Here is a 25642-nt window from a genome sequence, read left to right on the forward strand (position 1 = left end):
AACCCTAGAACTAAAATATTTTTTTACTATTTACTAAAGTTTTCTGATCACAGTAATACATTTCTCACTTTCAAAAAAGGGTCAGAGAGAGAGAGAGTAAAAGGATGACACACAAAAAAAAAGAAAAAAATGAAAAGGAATTGGGTGTATTCTTTCTCTCTCACATAGCTGTTTAGTGTTTTCATTTTCCCTAGCCTCACAATTAACCAGTGTTTTGGGGAATAGCAGAGTTCTGTTCTGAAGCCTGCAGGGTCATGTTAGAAGTGGCAGCTGATTTCTATCCTTTTCTAGGAACTGGCCACTCACTTCACAGACATGTTAAGGTTATTACTAAATTACAGTCAGCTGAAGAGCTGAAAGGAAATAGCAAACTTGTTAGCAACTTTGCAAGACTTTGGATAGGTGAAGAAGTTCATTGTTCCCTTCCAAAATATTTTTCTTATTAGATATAAGGAGAGAAAGAAATTTAATAAGAGGAATTATGCTGGAAAGGAAAAAAAAAAAAGGAAAAAAAATTCAGCCAACAAATGCAACCAGCTTTGTACTAACAATTCATAAGAGTGAAAATTTTCATTCTACTGAACATTCAAGAATCATTCTAGGATATGACAAGACAATTCCTACAGTAATTTAGCATTCAACATTTAAATTCAACCAATTGTTCCAAAGCTGACAAAACACCTTCATCCCTTCCTTCCCTCCTCCCAAAGAAAAGATACAGAAACAAAATTAAGCCTTACATTTTCCCATTTATTACCACTTCCAAAACTGGACTGTCAAACACCAGGTGCATAGTCTGTAAATCCTAGAGATTAAAGAGCTTCTCTTATATGATAGAAATGCATAAAGAAACTGTGCACAAATTAAAAAAGAGAATAAGAAACAAAATAAAAGCAACTATGTCTATTAGAAATAATTCCTTTGAAATTTGCAGTCCAGACTCATACCAAGGCATTTCTAAATTATCAAAGGTGGCATTGATGTTCTAGAGTGTACTCTACATTTTTCTGCAGATTTACTGTCAATATACCCTTTGAAGTTCTGAAGTTCTCCACCTGCAGCGGCAATAGTGAAGGAATTAGGAAACTGACAGGAAAAACTTCCTCTAAAGCCTGTGATTTAGTGAAAGTAGCTATGGAGTGAAGCACCATATGGAGTACAGTTATTATGCAAACTCTGAGTCTGAAGGAACTCCAATTGTTTTCCCAGTCTATATCAAATCAATGCTTATGAAACTATTTAAAGGATTTATTAAACATTATAAATTAAATTGAATAAATTGCAGTTGTTGAAATTATCAGCTTTCTTGGTTCATTATATAAAATGTCATTATGATGACTTGATGTTCACTTAGTCTTCTACCAGTGTTAAAATGCTGAACTGATAACACTGATGAAATCAGTTACACCCCTCTCTTAGTCCTACTTCCTTTCATGGAACAACCACCAACTAGAGTAAATACCCATGTGCAATGTGCACATATTTCTTTTCAGTGCTATAATATATTCAAAATCTAAGATTATTAAAATGTTCATGAAAAAGGTCTATGAACGAAAATAAATAATATTTTGCTATCAGCTAATGCAGTGTTTTGAAAAATTGCTCATAAATTACTATTTTCCTCTTATACACTGCAGAGTTTCAAACTTTGGAGTGAATTCTAGGAGACTGGGTAGAAAACATAGATGGGTAGTGGTAAAAAGGAGGTTAGAAATTTATATTCAGAGTTGAAATTTTCATTCAATCCCAAATATTCAGTAATTAGGAATTCAGGAAACATGAACAAATGCTGCAATGCAAGGGTCATGTGAGCTGGTGGCTCTGTCGGGCTGTCAAAATTTGTTTTTTAATCTGTTACAGATACAGAGTGTTCACTACATGTCTTAAATCCTATCCTGATGGCTGTTGCCACCATGTGAAGTGTCAGGAGCAGCTGTCACCTCTTTCTGCTCTGTCAAACCCCCTTAAGGCCCTTCTCAGAATTAAGCCAGCTGAGAAAGTGCTTAGCAATATGAAATAAAAATTAAAATTACATCAAAAAAGACCAGTGGAAAACCAATGAAAATCATGAACAAACTCAACTTCTGTAAAGCTCAGCTGTGAGATAAGCCCTGTCTGTCTTACATTGGATTAAATTTTAATTACTTTTTAATAGTAATTTTTAGAGTGAATTTCTTCTTCAAAGAAATACATACTACACTATTTTAGTGATTCAATACTTATGACTTTTTGTACACTTGCAGTGGCAGTATGTAGAAGAACAGATAGGATGAAGAGTGTAATTTTTCTTATTACTTAAAGAATCAGCTGCCAGCTAAAGTCAAAAAATCCTCAGCATAGTACCATACACTCTTTATGCGCCATATGTGTCCATCCATTACACAGAAAATATCAACATCATGCAAAAGTTGTAAAATAAATGCACGACTTTAAAAATTAGATCCTTATATACATTTCATGTACTTTCTTGCAACAACTGTACCAAACAGTAAAAGTAAGAAAGCTTTCAGCTATTATGTCACAACTAAGTTTTTCTTCAAATATAGATGTTGTAAACATAAAGATGGACTAGCGGAAAGGAAAGAAGGGAGGAACACAGAAAACAATTTGACCAAAATCCCTAAATGCAAAGTATCACCCTTTAGGAGGCTGTGACATGCTAATAGCTTTGTCCTGCAAAAACAGTACTAACTCTGCATCAATAAAACTGTCTGCATGAATACTCACAGCTGGGTGATAAAAAGGGAAGATGAGAAGAGCTGGAGAGCAGCTCAGGCTTTCTTGAGTTGTTTATGAACCTCATGCAACAGCTGGGGGCCATTGATCCGGTACGTTCCGTACCGGTGCGGGATGTCAGGCTGCTCTCCCTGCAAGGAGCACTGCACCCCAAACAGCAGGCTTTGCTATCAAGCTCATGTGCTTCATTGACCCCATTTCTGTGTCTCCCTCCCACAGAGCTCAATATTTGGGGGACAGAAGATATGATCACAATCCTTGTACGAGATGGTTAATAAATGAATGTACAATTGTTAAACCACAGCTGGTTTTTCACTTGTGGTATTCTGAGTCTTTCACAATATGACAGGCATCACAACATCACTGCTTTTCTCCAGGTTTTTCCAGAAAAGAAAAACAACTAATCAAAAATTTTTGAAGAATCTTAGCAAGAACAGCACTAATGAATGTAAAAGCTTCACCTAAGAATCCTTGCAGGCACTAAATGTGTTTAAGCAATATTAATTTAAGATTATTTTCTTTATTTCACTTAGTACCAGAGAATTTTCTCATAGCCTTACACATTCTTTGTCCTCTACCAGAGTGCATAGATGACCCCGATGTTAAAGCACACAGTATATTTCTTCACTCAATACACAACATGCGTACACCTTTACAGATATTTAGGGTACACCCTGTCTAACCTGGAGACTGAAAACTGGCTGCACTACACCAATCAAAAGACAAGGGCTTTGCCTTTTGGGTTCATCCATGAGAAATACTGTAAAAAGAAACCAGGAAGATTTAAACAGAGAGAAAATAGTGTACCACTTACAGAAACAGAGGAATAGGATGAGTTAAAAAGACTGTGCATGCATGTACAACTCTGCACATTGGACAGGTGGGTCAAATCTAGACACAGCAAGTCAAGAACCAAAACTCACAAGAGGTAGTCTCCTGTCAAGGGAATCAGTTTTTCTGGAGTCCTAGTCTGTATCTTCACTGGCCTGGAAGCCTACTTTTAGGCATCGGGCATCCTTTTTGAAATCTAACAATGTCAGTGCAGGAAATTAGAGTCTTCCACTTTCCTCTCTGAGTCTTCACCTCAGGCAGCACACCCTTTTTCAACCAGTGGTAAGAATGTTCATCTGGTATGCCTTATCCTTTTTATTAGTTAAAATAAGTGGATTCAGGGCATAAGCAGTACTTAGTAAGTTTAAAGTTGCAGAGTAGATTTCATCTGAAGTGGATTCAATAGTTGTTATGCAAGGAACTTGGATCACAGCTTTAAGAAAATGGTACCCTCTAGTATCAATGCAGTGATGAACATACTTTCCTTTTTTACAATAAGAAAACAAGAGAAGGGAGATGTGAACTTATTACTTTGTAATTCCTCCAGGAATAAGAGTGATTTAAAAATCTTGACAATAAAATTGTTTCAATGACAGCAGGAGTAATTGAAAATAAATATTAAAAATCCAAATTAAAGCAAACAACACATGCAAGAAAAGAAGAAAACATCATCTCCTTGAGAAGTTTCCAGAATTTAAGTGGGCACAAGTTGCAAAAGCTGGCTTCATGATTCTACTGTGACATAAGAAGTAAAGCCTGGAAAGAGAACAGTCTTAACTTAATCATAAGCAGCTACAGAAATGCTGTGTCCCAGCTGTGATCTCTGGAGAACCATATTAACATAGGGGTGTTGCTAAATGTATGTGTCCCAAATAGTTGTGACCCATGGAGACCAGGTTTAGATAATGAGCAAAAAGAAGGTTAGCAATTGCTGAATACGAGCAGAAAGTAGCAGAGCTCTACAAGTATCTATCCTCATACCACCTATAAAACTTGAAGTGCATTGAGCATAACATTTAACTTTGGCTGAACTTGATAAACAACTTGAACAGGGTAAGAAATGCATTAGTAACCCCTCCTGCTTTCTGTGCTAACCCACTAATAATTCAAACATATTTATGCAGCTTCAATTGTAAGACATTCCTGGTATATCCTTAACCATTCCAGTGCTAAATACTACATCTCAGCTCCACAATGGTGTTTATGCACACAAATCATGCTGGAGTCAGTACTGTAGTTCTCTGAGTGTCTAGCTATTTAGATGCTTGTGTAAACTTTTGGAAAATATTTTCCTTTTCAGAATAGTTTTATGCACAAAAGAGGAGGTGTTGTACTGCACTAAATAGTTATTTTGTTGTTTGCACTGGGTGTTTGTAATTTGCACTGCTCACGTGATTTGTATCCTATCACCACAAGGTCTCCCCTTTTACCCCCGGCAAGTGTCAGCGTTGGTGGTCTCTCCCTGGGTTACCCCCCCTCGCCCCTCCTTACTGGTATCCCATTGGCTGTAGTTCCTCTCCTCCAGCCCCCTTTCCCAGTTCTTAAAACCCCCTAGAGGCAGCTGGCCTGGCCTCTTTTCCATGTGGCCTCTTTTCCACCTGGGTCTCTTTTCCTTCTGCTGGTCTCCTGGAAATAAACTGAGGACATTTGTCCCCACATGAAGAAGAGTGCTTCTTTGTCTCTTGCCTTTGTCCATGTAAGATCATGTGGGCTGGGGTCCACAGCTCACTGGATTGGACCTGAACAGCCCATCCAGATACAGACTCTTACAGCTGGCTGTCGGAACCCAGGAAATTCCTCTGACTGCCCTGGAGAGCTCTATCCCCCCGTCAAGAGGGCTCAGAGACCTTGGCACAGAGCCCAAGACCCTTGTGCCTTTGATTTAGCCCTTGGAAAAACACCAACCTTTTATGAAGAATTACAAGCCATGAAAGTTTAAGTAGAATGATACTGAATTTATCACAGGGTGAAAAATAGATTTTTTTGGGGATTTTAGAATGGGTGTTCAGGGGGAGGAATGGAGGAATCTGGGCATGTCCAGCCTTTCTCCTTCTTCTTCTTGGCCTCCATCTTCTGCTGTGATGTTGGCACTTTTAGATTGGTTTAGAGTAGAAGCTCACTGTCTAACATAGATGATAGGTATTGGAAAGTAATTGTAAATATTGTACACATAGTTTTTAGTATAAAAAGATAACACCACCTGAGGGCAGGGAGAGTGCCTCTGACTGTCCTGCTGAGCAGACCTTGGCAGGCCAGGAGAAAGAATTTTATCAATAAGAAACAATAAACAACCTTGAGACTGAGAACTGAAGAGCTCTGACTCCTTCTTCGACCACCGGGCTGGGAAAAGAGACTTTCTAAAGTATCTCAGGGTCACTCTGGCCAGCAGAGATTCTGAGAACTGGCACCCAATGTACGGCTCAAACCCACGACCCAGAGATTAAGAGTCTCATGCTCTACTGACTGATCTAGCCAGGCAGTTCAACAATGTGGATGACACCACAAGAAAAGCTCTGCAAAGCCCGGTTTACCACAAATTTTTTGCATTGTTCATTTGAAAACAGGACCCCTCCAGTAGTAAGGCATTTCCAAAGTAACAATCAGTTTAAGCTGTCACAGCATCCACCAGTTCTCATTAAGGACCCAGAAACTTAGGAAACCAAAGGTCCTTATGAGCTCATCACCTGGGGGCATGGTTACACGTGTGTATCCACCCCCACAGGCCTGCAATGGATACCTCAAAAGTAGGTAAAACCTTTCGTCCCCAAAAATCCAGCTCAAGAGACAGGGATGAGAAGAAAGCAGCCGTTGCCTCAAAGAGAAGACACCACTGGAAAGAGGAGGAAGAATCTTCCTAAAAGAGTTAGCTGCATTCCTTCTTTACCCCACTTTCCAACACCAAACCTTTTAACAACATCATACAGTATCAAGAGGAATTCACTGCCAGAAGGTGGTGTAAGGTTTTTTAAGCCTTATTACAGCAGATAGCCTGTACCATTCACATCCCACAAGCCTCCCTAGAGGTTTGTTTTTAATTTGTGGGGATTGGGCATGGGCAGGAATCCCTTCTTGGCTTTTAGGAGGGCCATGTACCATCAGGCGGTTGTCCCTATTGACACCCAACCAAACCATGACTGGCAAATGGACTCGAAAAAAACAATTCAGCCAGAAAAATTCAAAAGAGAAGTGTTGACAATTTGGACCCAAATTGTCATTCAGAAATTTTTCATTGGGCCAAGGCAAAAAGAGTTGCTGTATCCCTGTTCCTTCCATGGGTTGCAGCAGCCAAAGCTCTTGGTGAATTGGGCCACCTAGATTGCTGGATAGTCAAACAGGCAAACTTGACATCCACAGCCATCAGCTCCCTCCTAAAGGATGAGGACGTTATCAGGCAGGCCACATTCCAAAATCATACGGCCATAGATTTCCTCCTGCTCCTGCATGGGCACGAGTGCCAGGAATTTGAAAGACTTTGCTGCTTGAACCTAGCATCAAAACCACCCAATGTCCACATGGCTCTCCAAGAAGTGAAAAGTCTGATTGGACAAGTCAAGCAGGAATCTGAGGACTGGTTTAGCGAAATGGGGACTCCCGGGGTGGTGGACTTCTATTATTAGGACAATCCTATTTTTTTTTTGTTGTTCTTTTTTTAGTCATATTAACGTTTGGAATTCTACATCACATACTTTTAAAAGCTATCAATGGTTTCGTTTCCACTGCCTCAGAAGTCAACCGCACAGAGTTTGTGGACCTAAAGCAAATTGACAGGCCAGCAAATCACAAATGGTGGACAAATTCATAATTTGTAGCAGAAATAGTCTGACGCTTTTCCTTTAATTTTTTTTTACCAGAAAAGGGGGATAATTATTTTGTTGTTTGCACTGGGTGTTTGGTAATTTGCACCGCTCACACGATTTGTATCCTATCACCCCATGGTCTTCCTTCCCCTTCCCCCCCCCCAGTGCCCAAGTGTCAGCATTGGTGGTCTCTCCCTGGGTTACCCTCCCCTCGCCCCTCCTCACTGGTATCCCACTGGCTGTAGTCCAGCCCCCTTTCCCAGTTCTTAAAACCCCCTAGAGGCAGCTGGCCTGGCCTCTTTTCCATGTAGCCTCTTTTCCTTCTGGCAGTCTCCTGGAAATAAACTGAGGACATTTGTCCCCACATGGAGAAGAGTGCTTCTCATCTTTTGCCTTTATCCATGTAAGATCATGTGGGCTGGGGTCCACAGCTTGCCGGATTGGACCTGAACAGCCTGTCCAGACATGGATTCTTACATGGAACTGAGTGTAATAAAATGTCACTATAGTTTGCTTTTTGGTTAATGACACATGAATATGTACATATATATATCCATTAACCATTTTGTCTGACCCTTCACATCTGTACATTTTGCCATGAGAAAGTTCATTATCTTCTTGAAGGAAAAAGAATGTGAAGGAAAAAGAATGGAAGGTAATAGTTGTGATCTTTCCAGTGAATGAGGGGAATGAGTGAATGACGGCAGAGCCCTATGCAGAGCTGTGTCTCAGATTTAAGGAGATTTATGCACTGCTGAAATGCTTTCCCAGTAGATAGAGCAACAGAGGTATGCCTCCAAATTTTCAATTCAGATTTGTTAATAAATTTCTTGTTCATATTATTCTGACTTGGTATTATTCTGACTAATATATGCCTAAACCCATTCACAAAAACAGTGTTAGTGTCTGGGATGAAATAAAGGACTGTAAAAGAAAATCATAGGATAGTTGCTCCTAACCCACTTTTCCAAGTACTTCTAACTTTTAACACTTCTGGTTCTTTCTCATCAGGCAGATGAGATTAACCAGCTTTTGAGATACTCTACTTGGCTTTGTTCTAAAAAGTGGAAAAGGAGATAAGAGCAGATAGAAAGTCATTTCACTTGGTGCCAGGTGGCCTCTGCACTAGCTGCAAGCAGGCAATATGCAGCTAAAACTCATGCCCAAACTCTATTTCTAATAGCTGATTAAAGCGAGTGACCTTGATTTTTCCCCCAAAGAAAAACTGCAAGGGCAGTCTTATCTGTCTTCCCATTCAGTAAAGTGGCAAATTTTTTTCCCCTAGACCTGAGCTCTCAATAAGGATGTGAAAAATTACTGTAACTCATAGACACTTCAAAAAATATCTAACAGATCTATCTTAGCCAGAAGTCCAAGATGCATTTTTAGTAAACTGAAAAAATGTGACAATATTTTTAAAACTAGTTACCTTAGTAACTAGTTATTGCAATGCTAGGATGTTAATGCAACATTCTTTAAAATATTAATGAAGTTTGGCCTCACAAAGTAAGAGCAGCTTCTTTCATAGTTGCAGCTGTTCATGGGATACAGGTGTACATAAATTCAGTGACACAGTGGCATGATGTTTTAGGTTGGTAGTAGATTTTTTTTCATGGTATCACTGAGAAGAAGGGAAAAGAGTTTGCAAAACAAAATAAGGAGCCCATTTTAACCCCATGACTAGAACCTTTATGCCAGATCTCTCATGCCAGATCAAACTCTCTCGCAGCATTGGAAATGTTTGTCTAAGTGTTTTCTTGCCATTATTTTTCATTGTTGCATATTTCTGCACTTGTGTAAGAAGACCTTAGTGACAGTTGAAACACAAAAAGCTGTGAACTGCAATAAATATGTATGTCGAAGTTTTCCAGTGGGAAGAAAAGTGCCAACAAGTGAGGTAAACTTTAGTGATAAGCAAAAAAACATTTGAAATACAGTAACTCTAAGATACAAAAAAATACTATTTTAAGAAAATTATTCTTATAAGAAAATCATGTCAGATGTTTAAAATACATTAGAAAAATTGCTTCTGTTCACAACACAATGACTGTTAGAAGAGATTTCTTCAGCATAAACTGAATTTATTGGTTTAATTTGTTTTTTCTAGCAAAAAGACAAGAAGTTAAATCCTTGAGAGGTGCAAATCAGTCTTATGGAATTATTTATTAAACATTGTCGTTTCGGGTTTTTTTATCAGAATTCCTTACAGAGCAAGATAATATTTTCATATTTCTTCATATCTAGAAGAGTTTCTCAGTTTTTACCGATGAAAAATGGGTGAAATTATCCACTCACATTAAAAAAATTTAAAGTGAAAGGATGCCCTTCCCCAGTACAAGCCAATTTTTTCCCCTCAGTGATTTTATGTGTTATTCTAGATGGGTAAATTTTCTTTTTTTTCTGAGCCCAGTTTTCCACAACAGAGCACACACTGCAGGATGTTATGCTCACACTGCAGGATGTATGCTATAGAAAAGTTATGTATTGCAAATACCCAACACTTGGCTTTCTTTCTCAGAAAAATCCTTTTAAGAAGGTTCAGTTGCATAATTAGCAATAACTTATGAATACAAGTAGTGTTCACAGTTGACCAAAGTCACTTTTTTGTAAGTTTATTTCAATCATTCAAGTTCTTCTTCACACAGAAAACTTAGCCAGCTCTAATTAGTAAAACATTCAAGCTTGACTGCAGATTGGACAACTTGTGAGTCATGGTGATGACAGTAACAGTGAAACAGAAGGCTGAACTGGTGGCTCAAGGACTCCGTACGGTTGTAGGAAATGCACATTCTGTTCTTTTTCTGCCCCAAACTTCTTCTGTGGTCTTTGGCACGTCATTATAGCACTTCATTTAAGTGACCCCAGTTGTGAAATGTAATTTAACCTTTGGAGAGCCCACATGCCTTGTGATAGAGATGTGACTTTTCACAAGTAACCAAAATTAAAAAGGAGTACCTGGACCAAGTTGTTTTTCAGACCATCTATAAGGACAAAAGCCACATAATTTTTGGATCCAAATTCCATTATTAGACCTATGTGAATAAAACTCTGAGCTTTTATAGAGGTCTACTGCCATCTTATTTTGTTATTTATCTTCAAAGTAGCTACCTACAAGCTTGGGACCCCATCTGTGCTTTTCCAGACTGAGAATCAGGATCATCAATGTACTTTTCTTTTTCTTACAATACAATGTGAATACACAGCTAGGACATGGACTAAACAAAAATAACTGAGAAAATAAGTTTTGGCACTGTAACAAGTCTATTGCAGAAGGCCCACCAAGAAAAAACTATTAACATCAAGACAGAACCAAAAAATACAATGCCAGTGATAAAAAGAAGATGGTAGTGGTGAACAACTTCACCTCAGATTAGAAGGATGAGGTCAAGTGTAGTGCTGTAAGACGAATGCAGAAGTACCAGTGAATTGGATAGAATAACACAGAGACACCCAGACAGTTATTTATGCTCTGGCTCACTGGTTAAATCCAGACTCTGCAATGGCTCTTCTCCCAAAAATAACTTTTTTCTGAAATGACAGTCCTTTTTTTGTCTGCGTGAAATCTGGATGCAAAGATGGGAAAAATCATGATGTAATAAGTTAATTTTACTGAATAAAGGTGCATACACACAGAGAGAGAGAGAGAGCCCCGTATTTTATATAGGCATAATTACTGTGTTTGCATCTTTTCCAACATACAGGCCATTTGCTGAAATGAATCACCTAGGGGAAGGATGGCAATTGTTTTCATCGCTTAGTTTTTGTTATATCTTTCTGCATCCATATCTCAAGCTGGAGCCCACAAATCAGACTGAAGAGATGCTTAAACTCTTAAATAATGTCTCTTATTTTCTGTTATCTAAAACTTCTTAAATTTCTTGGCAAAATTATCAGAATGTTAGTAAGAGGAGTTCTCATTTTTGTATTGTACTCATGTTTATGGTGAAAATAGCAGCCTTTAAATGCAGTGAAACAGGACAACAAATGGGATTCCCATATGCCTAAGCATATCAGTTCTTGTACAGTCAATTCTTTCAACACATTGTACAATTTGTACATTTCACATTCAAATATTAGGGTTGCTCATTAAATGCTGGGTCTTACAGGAATTATTGGGTTTAGAATGTCCTTATACTTGATTTAAAATTCAACTTTCTAGTGCCTCAGTAACAAAAGCACTATAAAGAGTAGGATGTGATAATGCCAAAACAGGATTTCCTTCCACCCAAGTATTAGAAATCAAGTGTTATCTTGCATATACCTCCATCTTCAGTTTCTGTTCTTTTTCTGGGCCTGTGTAGTTCTTCCTAGATATAAACATGGATTTAGGTTTTGTTATAAAGAGTTTACAAACAAATACAAGAAATAGCTCAAGAAGTTGAACTACTTCCCTATTAAAAATATGACCCCTCAGAAGTAATGAGGAAAAAAAAAAAAAAAAATCCAAAGGAGAGAAACTGGAAAAATACAGGCACCTTTCTGATGAGACTTGAGACAATTTTCTCAAAACTGTGTTTTCTGGAAAGCTAAAAATTTTTAAATAGTATGTTTGTATCTAGGAAAAAACCAGTGAATTTTCTTGAACTAACTTCTAGGTTCATTCTCAAATTTAGTGGTCATTCTAATTTTTCAGGATTTACCTGAGAGAGGTTACGTAGTACTTCAAAATTAATAGTGAAAAACCTTTTCTTTCATCTTCAAAAAGAGTAACTCATGGACTCAAAAATTTTTTCTTTATTATTGAAAGATTTATTTATGTCACAGTGCGCATCATAACTGTGAAGCCGAACAGCTGGAAGACAGACAAGTACATCTGTTGCACTTCCCACGCTATTACTACCACCTCTTTTAACAATGTGCACTCTTTAACTAAATCCTTCTTGTCAAAGTGATAATTCTTTAGTCTTTGACACAATGTGATTAATGTTCTCCCACCAAAACAAAACCCCAAATGCTGAGGGTTTGGGAGATAGGTGCTAAAAAGTAATTTTTCAAAAAGTATTGATCAAAGTTATCAACTTCATAGTTCATCTTTGTAATCATTTTATCTTAAAAAAGCCTCACAGTAATTTGCAGTAGTAATAGAATAACATGATATTTATGTTTAAAATAGCCCTGCGGTGTAACACAGGAAATAAATTGTATACAATGTTTCCCTTTAATTTTCTACTTACATCTATATAGGCATGTTGAGGATGAGCATACACATTGTTTCAACTAGCTGTATAGTAAGTAACTAATACTACTTTTAGGTGGAGCAAACAGTAACAAATTCTTATAAAAAACTCAGAGGTTTACGTAGAATTTGGATGCCTACCTAGAAAGCAAAAAGTTGTAGAAAGTTGGCCAGTATAATACATCTCTAGAGTCTGTAAGGACTTCTCACTTCTGGATGGGGCAAAAGCTGCTGGTCTGTTTTTAGGGGAAATTTAGATGAGCCAAGGGTGCAGGGCAATGGAAAGAGATGCCCAAGATGACCAACCCACTTCTAATTTTGTGTGCCTTGTTCACTTACAGTCAACATTAAGACAATAACATTTCAACGAGAAATTCTTCTTACTGGGTTACATAACTCACAGAATCACAGAATCACACAAGGTTGGAAGGGACCTTTAAGATCATTGAATCCAAAACATGCCCTAACACCTCAAATAAACCATGGCACTGAGTGCCACATCCAATCTTTTTTTAAACATATCCAGGGATGATGACTCCACTGCCTCCCTGGGCAGACCATTCCAATATCTTATCTTCCTTTCTGTGAAAAACTTCTTCATAATATCCAGCCTATATTTCCCTTGGCACAGCTTGAGGCTGTGTCCTCTTGTTCTATCTGTTGCTGCCTGGAGAAAGAGACCAACCCCCACTTGACTACAGCCACCTTTCAGGAAGCTGTAGAGAGTGATGAAGTCACCCCCAAGTCTCATTTTCTCCAGGCTAAACATCCCAGCTCCTTCAGCCATTCCTCACAGGGTTTGTGTTCCAAGCCCCTCACCAGCCTCATTGCCCTCCTCTGGAATGCTCAAGCATCTCAATGTCCTTCCCAGACTAAGGGGTCCAGAACTGGACACAGCACTTAAGGTGTGGCATCACCAGAATGACCTCCCTGCTCCTGCTGGCCACTCCATTCCTGATACAGGCCAGGATGGCATTGGCTTTCTTGGCCACCAGGGCACACTGCTGGCTCATGTTCAGCCAGCTGTGGACCAGCCCCCCCAGGTCCCTTTCTGCCTGGGCACTGTCCAGCCACACCATCCCCAGCCTATAACACTGCAGGGGTTATTGTGGCCAAAATGCAGGACTCAGCTCTTGGACTTATTAAACTTATTAAACTGTTGGACTCTGCCCATCCATCCAACAGTTCCAGGTGTCTCTGCAGAGCCATCCTACCCTCCACAACAGATTGACACACGCTCCCAGCTAAGTGTTGGCTGCAAATTTACAATGAAAGACTCAAAACCCTCATCCATGTCATCAGCAAAAATATTGAACAGAACTGGCCGCAGCACAGATCCCTGAGGGACACCACTGGTGAGCAGCCACCAGCTGAATGCAGGACTGTTCACCACCATTCTTTGGGCTGACCATCCAGCCAGTTCTGAACCCAGCAAGGAATGCTCCTGTCCAAGCTGTGGGCTGCCAGCTTTTCCAGGAGTGTGCTGCGGTATTTTAAGTTTTGGGGTTTTTTCCAATTAGATATTTATTTATTAATATATTATATGTTATAATATATTGTAATGTATTTTAATGTATATTTATAATATATAAATATAAATTGTATTATTATATATTATTATATATTTCTATATTATGTACAATATATATTTTATAGTCATATGTATAATAATGCACATATTATTTATAATATGTATTTTTATGTTTTATATCTGCCTCTAACATAAATATAAAAATTTTAAATGGTGATTACTTATTCCTATAATCCTACTGACTCAATGCTATTAAAAATGTAGCAGTAAAAAGGAAGAGGACTGGAGATGTTTCCAGTTCCTTGATCCTTTTATTTCATTTCAGCTTGCATTGTTTGTAGTTTTTATATATGTGTGTGTTTCAATGCGTGCTACTAAATTTTACAGCCCTGTCAGTCAGTGTCAGCCTTTTTTTTCTAAAAGAGTAATTCCTGACCTACTGACCTAAATCTCCAGCCACAGCATGTTTGCTTGAAAACTGCTAGTTTGGTATGAACACAGCTCATTAGAAGACTACTATATTCATGCTTTCCTCCTCACTTCATCAGTAACAGAATAACACAGCACAGTTCATTAAATAAATGTGAAGAAATAGATGAACTGCTTGTATTGTGATCTAAGGCTTACACTATTTTACATGGTTCACATCCAGGTAAATTACGAACTAAATTTTGAACACAGTAAAAACAAAATATTGCAGCTCTTTTCGTGTTGTCTGGCTACACCTATCTGGCAGAGGAACTAAATTAATGGCCATGGAGAGACATTTGAGCTAGAAAGTGCACATAACTTCAAATTCCAGATACCAAAATCAACGTAGAAGCCCACTTTAGACAACGGTCCTTACAGGAGTGGTTTAGATTATAATCTGGTATGGGTTGAATTTTTAAAAATAGGAAAATAGTTTGTAAGCTCCCACATTCTCAAGGCAGTTCAGTTACAGCATTTTCCTATGTATTTTCACCTCACCACATGATCAAGGGTGTTGTAGGGAAGATCTGTGTATGGGATTGATATGGTTATATTAAAAAATGCTTAATTCAACATTGACAACTTCACCACATGAGGTCAAGAAGTGCTGACATAATATCCCCACAGGGTTTTTGGAAATAATTAAGGTGAAGACAAGAGAATGGAAACAGTATGTAAGACAGATAGACTGAACAAAAAGAACAAGAGACTACTTTGTAGAAATTATTTCCAGGGTTCAAACAATTACTGCACATCTAACTAAAATTCAATTATTCTCATCCATGGTGTTTAGGGCATTTCTGCTTCTCAACGAAAATTACACAGAATATTTTTATTTTCTGTTTTATAATATTTTAAATCAAAAACATATGAATGAGGTTTATGCAATAACATATGGAAGTCATTAATGTTGCTTTCGTTTTCAACAAAGTACTCAGTTCTGTACTCCTTAAGTAAGAAAAACTCTTACTGAAGTCACTGTGAGTTTTTCTTGCATAAAAGGAAAAAAATTGGGTAATAAATGTAATGATCTGTAGGCTACTAAAATTGCTCAGTGACCCCTATGTCAGTCCTTTTTAATAATGTATACTTTTTTGCAGGATATAAATTCTCACTATACAGTGAGTGATTGTTTTCTATTCAACTGGGGACCAATTTGGTTTCCACAAAATCAAATGCAAAACTCCAATCGACCTCTACAGGAAGAAGGATTAAGACTTTTACATAGTTTCTTTATAAGAAATTTTCTGTTTCAACAGCCTGCCACCTTCTCAGTTAACTACAGGTATGTGTGGGCTGCTGAATCAGTGTCAGTCACACATTTCTTGACAAAGAGAGTGCAAAAAACCTTATCTGAATGTTGCAAGCAGAAAATTGCAAAAATCAGACACACTCAAATCTCTGTATATTGTCTAAAGAAAGACCCCTATTAGCCATTTAAAGAGATAAATAAACAAAAAAAAATCAGATACTTTGTTTTTCAATTAACAAATGCTTTGAAGTACTGTTCGTCTTGATCTTAGCTCAAGCTCATGGCAGCCAATCGCAAAAAAAAACTCTCACAGCAGTAAATGGAGTGGAGTCAGAAATGCCTTTGCCTTTGTGACATAAAATATGTAGATAAGAAATTTCATTAGTATTCCAAAATAAAGACAGAAATATTGTTATGTGAAGTCTCAGAATTCAATTCTGCTCACATTCTTTTTTATTCTGACTTTTTATGCTTGTGTATTATTCTTCCATAAATTGTTCACATTGGTAATTTCTTCAAGCCATAACATCTTTGTCACTGGAAAATAAAGAAGAAAACTGAAGATAGGAAATAATTTTCAGTGAAAATACATTAAACAGAAATATAGAAGGACCTGACCTTTATGTAATTCCTGATCTGTTGAATAAGTATGTCTATGTATCTCTGATATAACACTATATTTCTGTAAATAGAGGTTTAAAGGACAAATTAATAGTCTTATAAACTTACATAGTCTCTATAGTACATTAGAGTAAAATCTGTTCTTAGAAATTTAAAAGGGGAATTCAGATAATACTGCAGTACAATGATTACTTGTTCCAGTGTTTTTCTTGGAACTGGCTGATTATTCAAATCTCTGTACATTCATTATCAGCTTTCTTGTCCCTCAGAAATTCATTGCAAGATTTGATATAAAGCAGGAGAGAGAATAGAAATGAGAGGAGAGAATAGAAATGGAGAGGGAGAGGAGAGAATAGAAATGGAGAGGAGAGGAGAGGAGAGGAGAGGAGAGGAGAGGAGAGGAGAGGAGAGGAGAGGAGAGGAGAGGAGAGGAGAGGAGAGGAGAGGAGAGGAGAGGAGAGGAGAGGAGAGGAGAGGAGAGGAGAGGAGAGGAGAGGAGAGGAGAGGAGAGGAGAGGAGAGGAGAGGAGAGGAGAGGAGAGGAGAGGAGAGGAGAGGAGAGGAGAGGAGAGGAGAGGAGAGGAGAGGAGAGGAGAGGAGAGGAGAGGAGAGGAGAGGAGAGGAGAGGAGAGGAGAGGAGAGGAGAGGAGAGGAGAGGAGAGGAGAGGAGAGGAGAGGAGAGGAGAGGAGAGGAGAGGAGAGGAGAGGAGAGGAGAGGAGAGGAGAGGAGAGGAGAGGAGAGGAGAGGAGAGGAGAGGAGAGGAGAGGAGAGGAGAGGAGAGGAGAGGAGAGGAGAGGAGAGGAGAGGAGAGGAGAGGAGAGGAGAGGAGAGGAGAGGAGAGGAGAGGAGAGGAGAGGAGAGGAGAGGAGAGGAGAGGAGAGGAGAGGAGAGGAGAGGAGAGGAGAGGAGAGGAGAGGAGAGGAGAGGAGAGGAGAGGAGAGGAGAGGAGAGGAGAGGAGAGGAGAGGAGAGGAGAGGAGAGGAGAGGAGAGGAGAGGAGAGGAGAGGAGAGGAGAGGAGAGGGAGAGGAGAGGAGAGGAGAGGAGAGGAGAGGAGAGGAGAGGAGAGGAGAGGAGAGGAGAGGAGAGGAGAGGAGAGGAGAGGAGAGGAGAGGAGAGGAGAGGAGAGGAGAGGAGAGGAGAGGAGAGGAGAGGAGAGGAGAGGAGAGGAGAGGAGAGGAGAGGAGAGGAGAGGAGAGGAGAGGAGAGGAGAGGAGAGGAGAGGAGAGGAGAGGAGAGGAGAGGAGAGGAGAGGAGAGGAGAGGAGAGGAGAGGAGAGGAGAGGAGAGGAGAGGAGAGGAGAGGAGAGGAGAGGAGAGGAGAGGAGAGGAGAGGAGAGGAGAGGAGAGGAGAGGAGAGGAGAGGAGAGGAGAGGAGAGGAGAGGAGAGGAGAGGAGAGGAGAGGAGAGGAGAGGAGAGGAGAGGAGAGGAGAGGAGAGGAGAGGAGAGGAGAGGAGAGGAGAGGAGAGGAGAGGAGAGGAGAGGAGAGGAGAGGAGAGGAGAGGAGAGGAGAGGAGAGGAGAGGAGAGGAGAGGAGAGGAGAGGAGAGGAGAGGAGAGGAGAGGAGAGGAGAGGAGAGGAGAGGAGAGGAGAGGAGAGGAGAGGAGAGGAGAGGAGAGGAGAGGAGAGGAGAGGAGAGGAGAGGAGAGGAGAGGAGAGGAGAGGAGAGGAGAGGAGAGGAGAGGAGAGGAGAGGAGAGGAGAGGAGAGGAGAGGAGAGGAGAGGAGAGGAGAGGAGAGGAGAGGAGAGGAGAGGAGAGGAGAGGAGAGGAGAGGAGAGGAGAGGAGAGGAGAGGAGAGGAGAGGAGAGGAGAGGAGAGGAGAGGAGAGGAGAGGAGAGGAGAGGAGAGGAGAGGAGAGGAGAGGAGAGGAGAGGAGAGGAGAGGAGAGGAGAGGAGAGGAGAGGAGAGGAGAGGAGAGGAGAGGAGAGGAGAGGAGAGGAGAGGAGAGGAGAGGAGAGGAGAGGAGAGGAGAGGAGAGGAGAGGAGAGGAGAGGAGAGGAGAGGAGAGGAGAGGAGAGGAGAGGGTGCCTTCTAGGTGTCTTTTATAATGTGCAGCAGGAATTCAATCTGGTGTCATACTGCATATCACTCACACTTTAAGTGTTGCCAAAAGCAAGCTTATAAAAATTATTCCTCTTGAATTTAATATATAATCTGGCTGGCAGTGAAAGAAAACCGTTGAGGTTGGTGCAAAGTTTTATTCTATGTTGAAGGTAATGAATCATCACCAAAGTTGAAATGTGTTTTGACCTAATGGAATGTGATTTTGTAGGTTGCTTCACAACATGCTGATTTGATTCTTAGAAAAATAAGTGTGAAATGTCAGAATTTCATGGACAATAAAATTTTCTGTATTCACTGGTACAGATGTATTCCACAAATTAGAGGAATTCCATTGTGCATTTCCTTTGAAATTTTCTTTTCCTGTATATATATATACAGCTGCTTCTCTCACATGACATTCAGTGCAGTTTTCTTCAATTTGTATTTGTTTTATGAGAATCAGATTTCATCCAGACAATATTTTGAAGAGTTCTGACAACTGGAATGGATTGTCTTCTCTTCTTTGCCCCCTCGGATAACTCTCAACTGTAAAAAGGCAAGGCTATCAAAGTCTCAAAATACTTTAGTATTCTCAAGTCAGATTTTAACATAATTCTATGCTGTTGTGCTTACATATTTACTTAGATGCAGATTACACAAAAATCAGTGGACGGGAAAAGGCCAACTCAAACAATTTTCCAGCAACCTTTCCAAGTTAAATCAAAGGAAATGTTCAGGCAACAAAGAGTTCTTTACTTTAGCAACCAATGCTTAACTACCTTAGGGAGTACTGACTTAGATTCCTGTTTCCTGGTAGGTTTCTCATAGATGTTGGAAAGATGTTTCTGGAAGGTCAGCAGGACAACCATTAATTTGTATGTGGCTTTTTCACATGAAATTTCTGTTACTCCTATTCTCTTTCTACTTCAATGAAAGGTTTGGTTGTGTTTGTTTTAGGAACATGACTAATTAGAAACTTAGTTACCCATTAACTCAGTAATTGTCAGCAGCATCCTAAGCATCGCATTTTTAACTCAAAGTGACAGGAAAAAAATCTGTCTTTTCTGACACTGACATTGCAAAACTCATGGAGATAACTTTTCCTTTAGTCTCATTTTACTAGATGGTGAAAAACAGAAGAGGATATCCTGTCTCAGTGGATAGAACAGGCAACCTCAGCTGATTTGAGTGGTGCCAGAATTTTACCCATGAGGTTCAATCAGAAGGACAAGGGTTGCTCCATGTATGCACTCCTTGCAACATTTCTTAAATATGCTATTTCCCAAAGCTTATTTTTGCTTTACTGAAGATTTTCTAATACATTGGAACATTAAGCTATCCTGAAAGTAAATAGAAGGTACAAAAATTATGATTTCTATGCCACTATTTTGTTTACCTCACATTTAAAACTGCTTCATGAAAAGTAGACAAGAATAAACATTGAAAGAGAAGTTCTGGAAGTATCAGAGTGGATGTCCTGTTGTAACTTAGGAAAAGAAGCAGAACTGCTTCTTAAAACAGGATGAGGTTTATCACAATATTCATTCTCTTGTACCTCTAAAACTGTTGCAGATGAACCTTATTATCCCATCGCGGAAACAAAATTAAGTCCCATAGTTGTTATCCAGATGCAGCTGGAGAATCCTTATGTGACGCAACTAAAAGTCAAAATACCTCAGAGAGAGGTGGCCCTCTGCTTCAGTCCATAGCTATCATTGTATTTATCTACGTATATATGTATAAATATGTGTCATACACTCATACCTGTATATATATGCATATATGCACACGCACATAGTCCCTGAAGTCCTAAGAACCTAAATTACTCCTTTTAATAATTTGGCACTGTTTCCCACACTTCCAGGACAAAGAACATAATTGTGGTTTGTTCTCCTAGAAACTAGTGCTGAGATCAGGTTTCCCACTGCCCACTTAAGAAGAGGATTAAAACAATTTAATATCCAGAAAGTGTATAACTATCATTATATCCCATGCTTCATGTCTCTTCCTTCAACTTTTTCAATTAGCTTGTCCAATAGGATTAATCAGATTTCTTTTTCCTAGAAAAAGAAAGAATAACAGTCATAGTGATACTTGTTTGTACTACAATCATGGTGAGAATCCTACTTCTCACAATTAAAGAAGAATTTTAATGAGATTTATAGATTAAAAATTATAACAGCTAAAGACAGCATGTCATATATACTAACAAGGATACAAGATGAATATTTGAAGATGCAATCAGAGAAAGTCTTAATATTTTATGACACATTCTGCTGAATTTCCATGGGCAGGTGTCATAGAAACACACATATATATTATATAAACAGAACTACAGATAATTTGTCATGGCATTGGGATGCATGACACACTCATGAAAGTATGGATTAATCAATAGATAAATGTTGTTTCCAGTTCTCATAGGGTGAGCTGAGTTTACTTGTCCAACTCAGCTAGAGGTGTGTCATTGTGGTCACTTATCCCAAGACAAGTCAGTTCTATGTGATACATAGAAGTAAAGAACTGACAGGAACTTTCTTTGACTTTCATTAAATACAAAAATATGCCTAAAACCATTCCTTAGCATCCTGAACATAAGCATCTGTGCTGTAGCAAGGAACCTACAGAGATTATGGCAGACAGTTTATGAGACATATGTTTTAAATTGCTTTCAGTTCTTACTGTAAATGACTGAAATTATTCTGTATGAATTAAATATAATGTAATACAGATGTTGGATGTGTTAAAATTACTGGTTTAGGAACAGCAGTTTCTGAACACATTCTGTCGATGAACCTAATTCACACTCAAGAGTTTCTACTGCTTGTCAAAAGTAAAGACATCAAACGTGACATAGCTAAATGTGTAACTGGTTGACATTTTACACCTAATCAGTCCTTTTTGAAAAGTTTAGGCTTAAAATTAGGATATAGTTTAGGCTTAACATTATTATTTGTAAATAACACTGATATAAAATATGTTGTCTGTCAGAATTTTTCTGTTTGTTGAATTAATCAGCTCAACATTTTCTTAGCTACACCTTTCTCTATGAGTAATACAAGCTACTACACATATTTCTGAGCCTTAGATCCACCAAAGATTTCGTCTTCTTCATTGCAGTGCACCCTTCCTTTCTATCAAGCCTTATCATGGGCTTTATCTGGGAGGCATTATCTGCCAGGTACCTGCAGAATTGAGCAATAATCTTCCATTAAATCTCTCTATAAAGGAAGAAAGGCAGTTAAACAAGCTGAACAAAAAGATTTGCACTCTTATATTTAAATAGGAAGTCAATTGGGAAATGTATGCTTCTTTAATGAACTGAAAGCTCCTGACACTATCTCGGGGATTAGCATTCTGAAAATTTAATTTTTCAACTTTACTTAGTATAAAACCATGGTACTATGAAAAAAATTTCACATTTTATTCCAGTTCTAGGGCAAGCCAGCAAGAACACACATTTTACTAAGTCTTGACTAGTAATCACACTTAGTAAAAATTCTCTAAGCCTAAAGCCTATCTTCATATTAGGTCTAATATTTAAAGAATCAAAGACTAAGCTCCAGAAAGGCAAATAGCCCAGTTATGAACGTAATTTCCACTCACTTTAGCCCTGTGTCACATCAACCTATTGTTAATTTGGAGTTTGTTTGCTTTGTCACAGAAGTATTCATTCACAGTTTTCTGCCCTACAGAGAGATCCTATTAAAAATAATTCCATTTACTTAATCTCCTTTCTGAACAACTGTTTTATCCATACTTCTCTCTGCCATGGTCCTGGAAGCCTTAGCCTAGCAAGGCTTGCATTGTAGGTCAGAGCTTTCCAGGTGTGCTACTGCTAGGAAAAATGAGATTAACTGCTCTTTCCTCTTTTCCTCTGTTCTTTCCTGAGGGAGGCCATTGATAGGAAATAACAGTTTTCCTGAGCATAGAAGAAAAGAGTGTTTTATTTTCATAGACATGGTTAACTTTGCCCTTATTTTGACATTGTCGTGAGAAACAGCTCAACCATGAAGCATTTTCAATGAGTCTAATAATTGAGCAAGATCAATTCTACAGAATCAATGCTGCACTAGCCAATTCAAAAATTACATTGTCAAAGGAAAAGATCACCTGCTCTCAAGGTCGTAGCTTGTTAAAATCTCAGATCCACTTAAATTTGTGGATATATGTTCAACAATCTAAAGGTACATCCCAACATTGATAAATACTGGCAAAAGAAATCATTGGCATTCCTACAAATTATTCTGTGAAATCCTACACCCTTGTACTGCAGCAGAGAAAACTTCTGAAATAATTGATGTCTCTAGCACGTGCAGCCAGATGCCTCCCCACCACGAAACAGGAAGTCTGTGTTCCTGATGGTGCGAGCCCTTGGTAGGTTATTACAGTACCCCAGCCTGCTGGCTCTCTCCTTTTCTGGGAGCTGTGATCTATGAGCTGTGAAACTAATACTCTCACTATTCATTTTGTTTCCCCCAAAGCTGTGAAAAATTAATGGGCCATACAACAAAATTCGCACATTCTCCATCTAAGACTCTGATCCTTGCAAATAAATCTTTGCTGCATGGTTGGCTTTGTGCCTCCCTGAGCCCTCATGGTATCAGTGGGATTCTGCATGTGTCCAACACAGCATGTTGACAAACAGGACCGAGCCTAAAGCAGCCTCTCTCTAACATAAGTCTCACTGTGACACCATAAGTCCACATATTCAGAAAGATGCCTTGCAAATGTAACTCTTGGGCCAAAGCCTTTTTATAAACTGATACTTATGTTCCTTAGGCTGAAAAAAACAGTTCTGAAAGACTTTGATTATCTTCCAAAATAGAGGCTTTTAGGTAGTATTTTAGTTTGCTTTGAGATTTTTATGGCACAAAGTAATGAATATAGATCATTCCTATATATTTTTTACATACAAGGAACTTTAGAAGTTAGAGACTCTAGAAGTAGTCTAACTCTAGAATTCTTTTAGCCTAGAAGACTATCTAGTGTCTTAATTGTTTTAAAATACCTATAGATAAAGAATAAAGAATCAAATACACAAAATAAAATGGAAATACAACTGTCAGAGAGACTACAGTTTCAGAGATACCACTATCCACTTGTCTGAATTCTCCCATAATTAATAGGAAATTATTTTTGTATCTAATGTAAAGGCATTGCAAGACTCAGTTTCAGCACATGAATTCAGACATTCTAATAGGAGGTAGGAATATCACAGACACTATGTACCAATGAAGAATGCAGCACAATAATATTTTTCATATCTATCCAATGGATTGAGCATTCAAATCTCTCAAATCAATTCAATAAAGCATTTTAAATAGCTAAACACTTATAGTGTCATGATTCAATATACCAGGCCAAAGAGCTTTCAGCAAAAACAAGGAAATAAGCAGCAAAGGTGCCACAGGTATTTAACATGTGTTTCATAATGAGCAAAGGGTACCATAAACTGGCTAAAGATATACAGGAATAATTCTTTCGAAATCACTGAAGTGCATCACTTTTGCACTGAGATTTACTTGACTCCTAAATTCACTACTTTGACACTTTAACAAGTAGAGCATTAGTATGGTCACTCCAAAATGATGCAACAGCTCAAATTATTTTTGCTTTGGTACGGGATGCCATTATTAGAAGAGGATAGCTCTTATATATCCTTATTCAATTACAGCAAAACAGATTAAACAATCAATTTATAATTAATTAAAAATTAAATACTGTATTGTATTTATCATTAAAGTACCTTTAACGGTCAAATGAAAGTAATAGGGTAGTGCCATACAAACCAAGCATTTCTAACATCATATCTAACAAAAAATTTGTTAATACAAAACCTGACCTTGCAATATTTTCACCTCTCAAATACCACTAATTCATTATTTTAAAGGAAATTAATTTTTTCTGCGTGGCAGCTAATATTCTAGTCTAATTACCTGATAATGATTTTGTTACTGAAAGCTGAATCTTTTAAATCTCTGTGAAATTTAGAGGTGAGGCAGAAAAATAACCATTTTACATAGATTGGAGGCTAAATTTTTTTCTGAGCACAAGGCTTTTACAGAGAAATCTTTGACAGCTTTACTATCTCCTATAAAGAAAAGATCAGAATTATGTTTACTATCTCCTATAAAGAAAACAGCAGAAATTATTTCTTTAATAACCCTTTCTTCTAGTTTTCCTAATATTTATTTAGCTTTCCCTACATAAACAACTTTATCTCTTACCAGATCCAGAAACTGTGATAAAGTCTCCTGCACAGGCCAATTTTGAAATTTTAAAATTAATCACATAAGAAGTTGATCATTCCCTGTAAGCTAATTGTGTTTTGCCAAGATTTTCTGGTGGGACCACTCTGATTAATCATCTACTTCTGTTCTCCAGTTCTGCCAGATCTTCTTCCTGGCTAAAAGCAAAATTTATAGCAATAGAAAAAAAATCGAAAATAACTCTGAATGCTAGTTTCTGGGTTTTTTCAACATGTCAAATTTGATGAGTAACAGTTTCCGCACACATTTGGGGAGAAGACACAGAGCCACAGGAACTTCCAAGGTGTTGATCTCATCTGAAAAGCAGAAGACTAAAGGATGCTGCGACTCTGCAGGGAGTTTAAGATCAAAAGTGCATAATCTCTGTATTGATATGAAGATCCCATTTCTGTTTTGGGTCAGGTAAAATAAACCAAATTTCTCCTTATATATGCTCTATTTTAATCAGGAGTGTTTTCCCAGGCTCATCTTTCAAGAGACTGTATGTTTAAGCCTTCAGCTTTGCAACACCTGTAATCAAATGGGCCTATTACTTCAGTGCAGTGATCACTTTGAGGGGGCCCAAGGGTCATGTTGCAATTGCCTTTCTCTCATTTAGACTGTTATATTTCAGTAAAATGAACTCCTCAGGCAGTACAGAGCAAACAGTGTGTGACCTCCAGGTCTGCATTGGAGGTAAATGTTTTTACGTTGGCACTTTTAAGACTGATACCACTGAATTCCCTTCTAGGTAATTCAAAGACAAGGACTGGTAATCTTATTACCTTTGGAAAGCCTGATTTCTGCAAGCAAGAAACAAGCTTTATAGGGCCAATTATTCTCAGAGTTTTAGCATATTTGACTGTACTTATCTATAAATAGATTTTTTAAAATGGATGTTGACATTATGTCTGTCTTTTACACTCTCAAGTTA

This window comes from Fringilla coelebs (genome assembly GCF_963513975.1).
Source record: "Fringilla coelebs genome assembly, chromosome: Z".
NCBI lineage: Eukaryota > Metazoa > Chordata > Aves > Passeriformes > Fringillidae > Fringilla > Fringilla coelebs.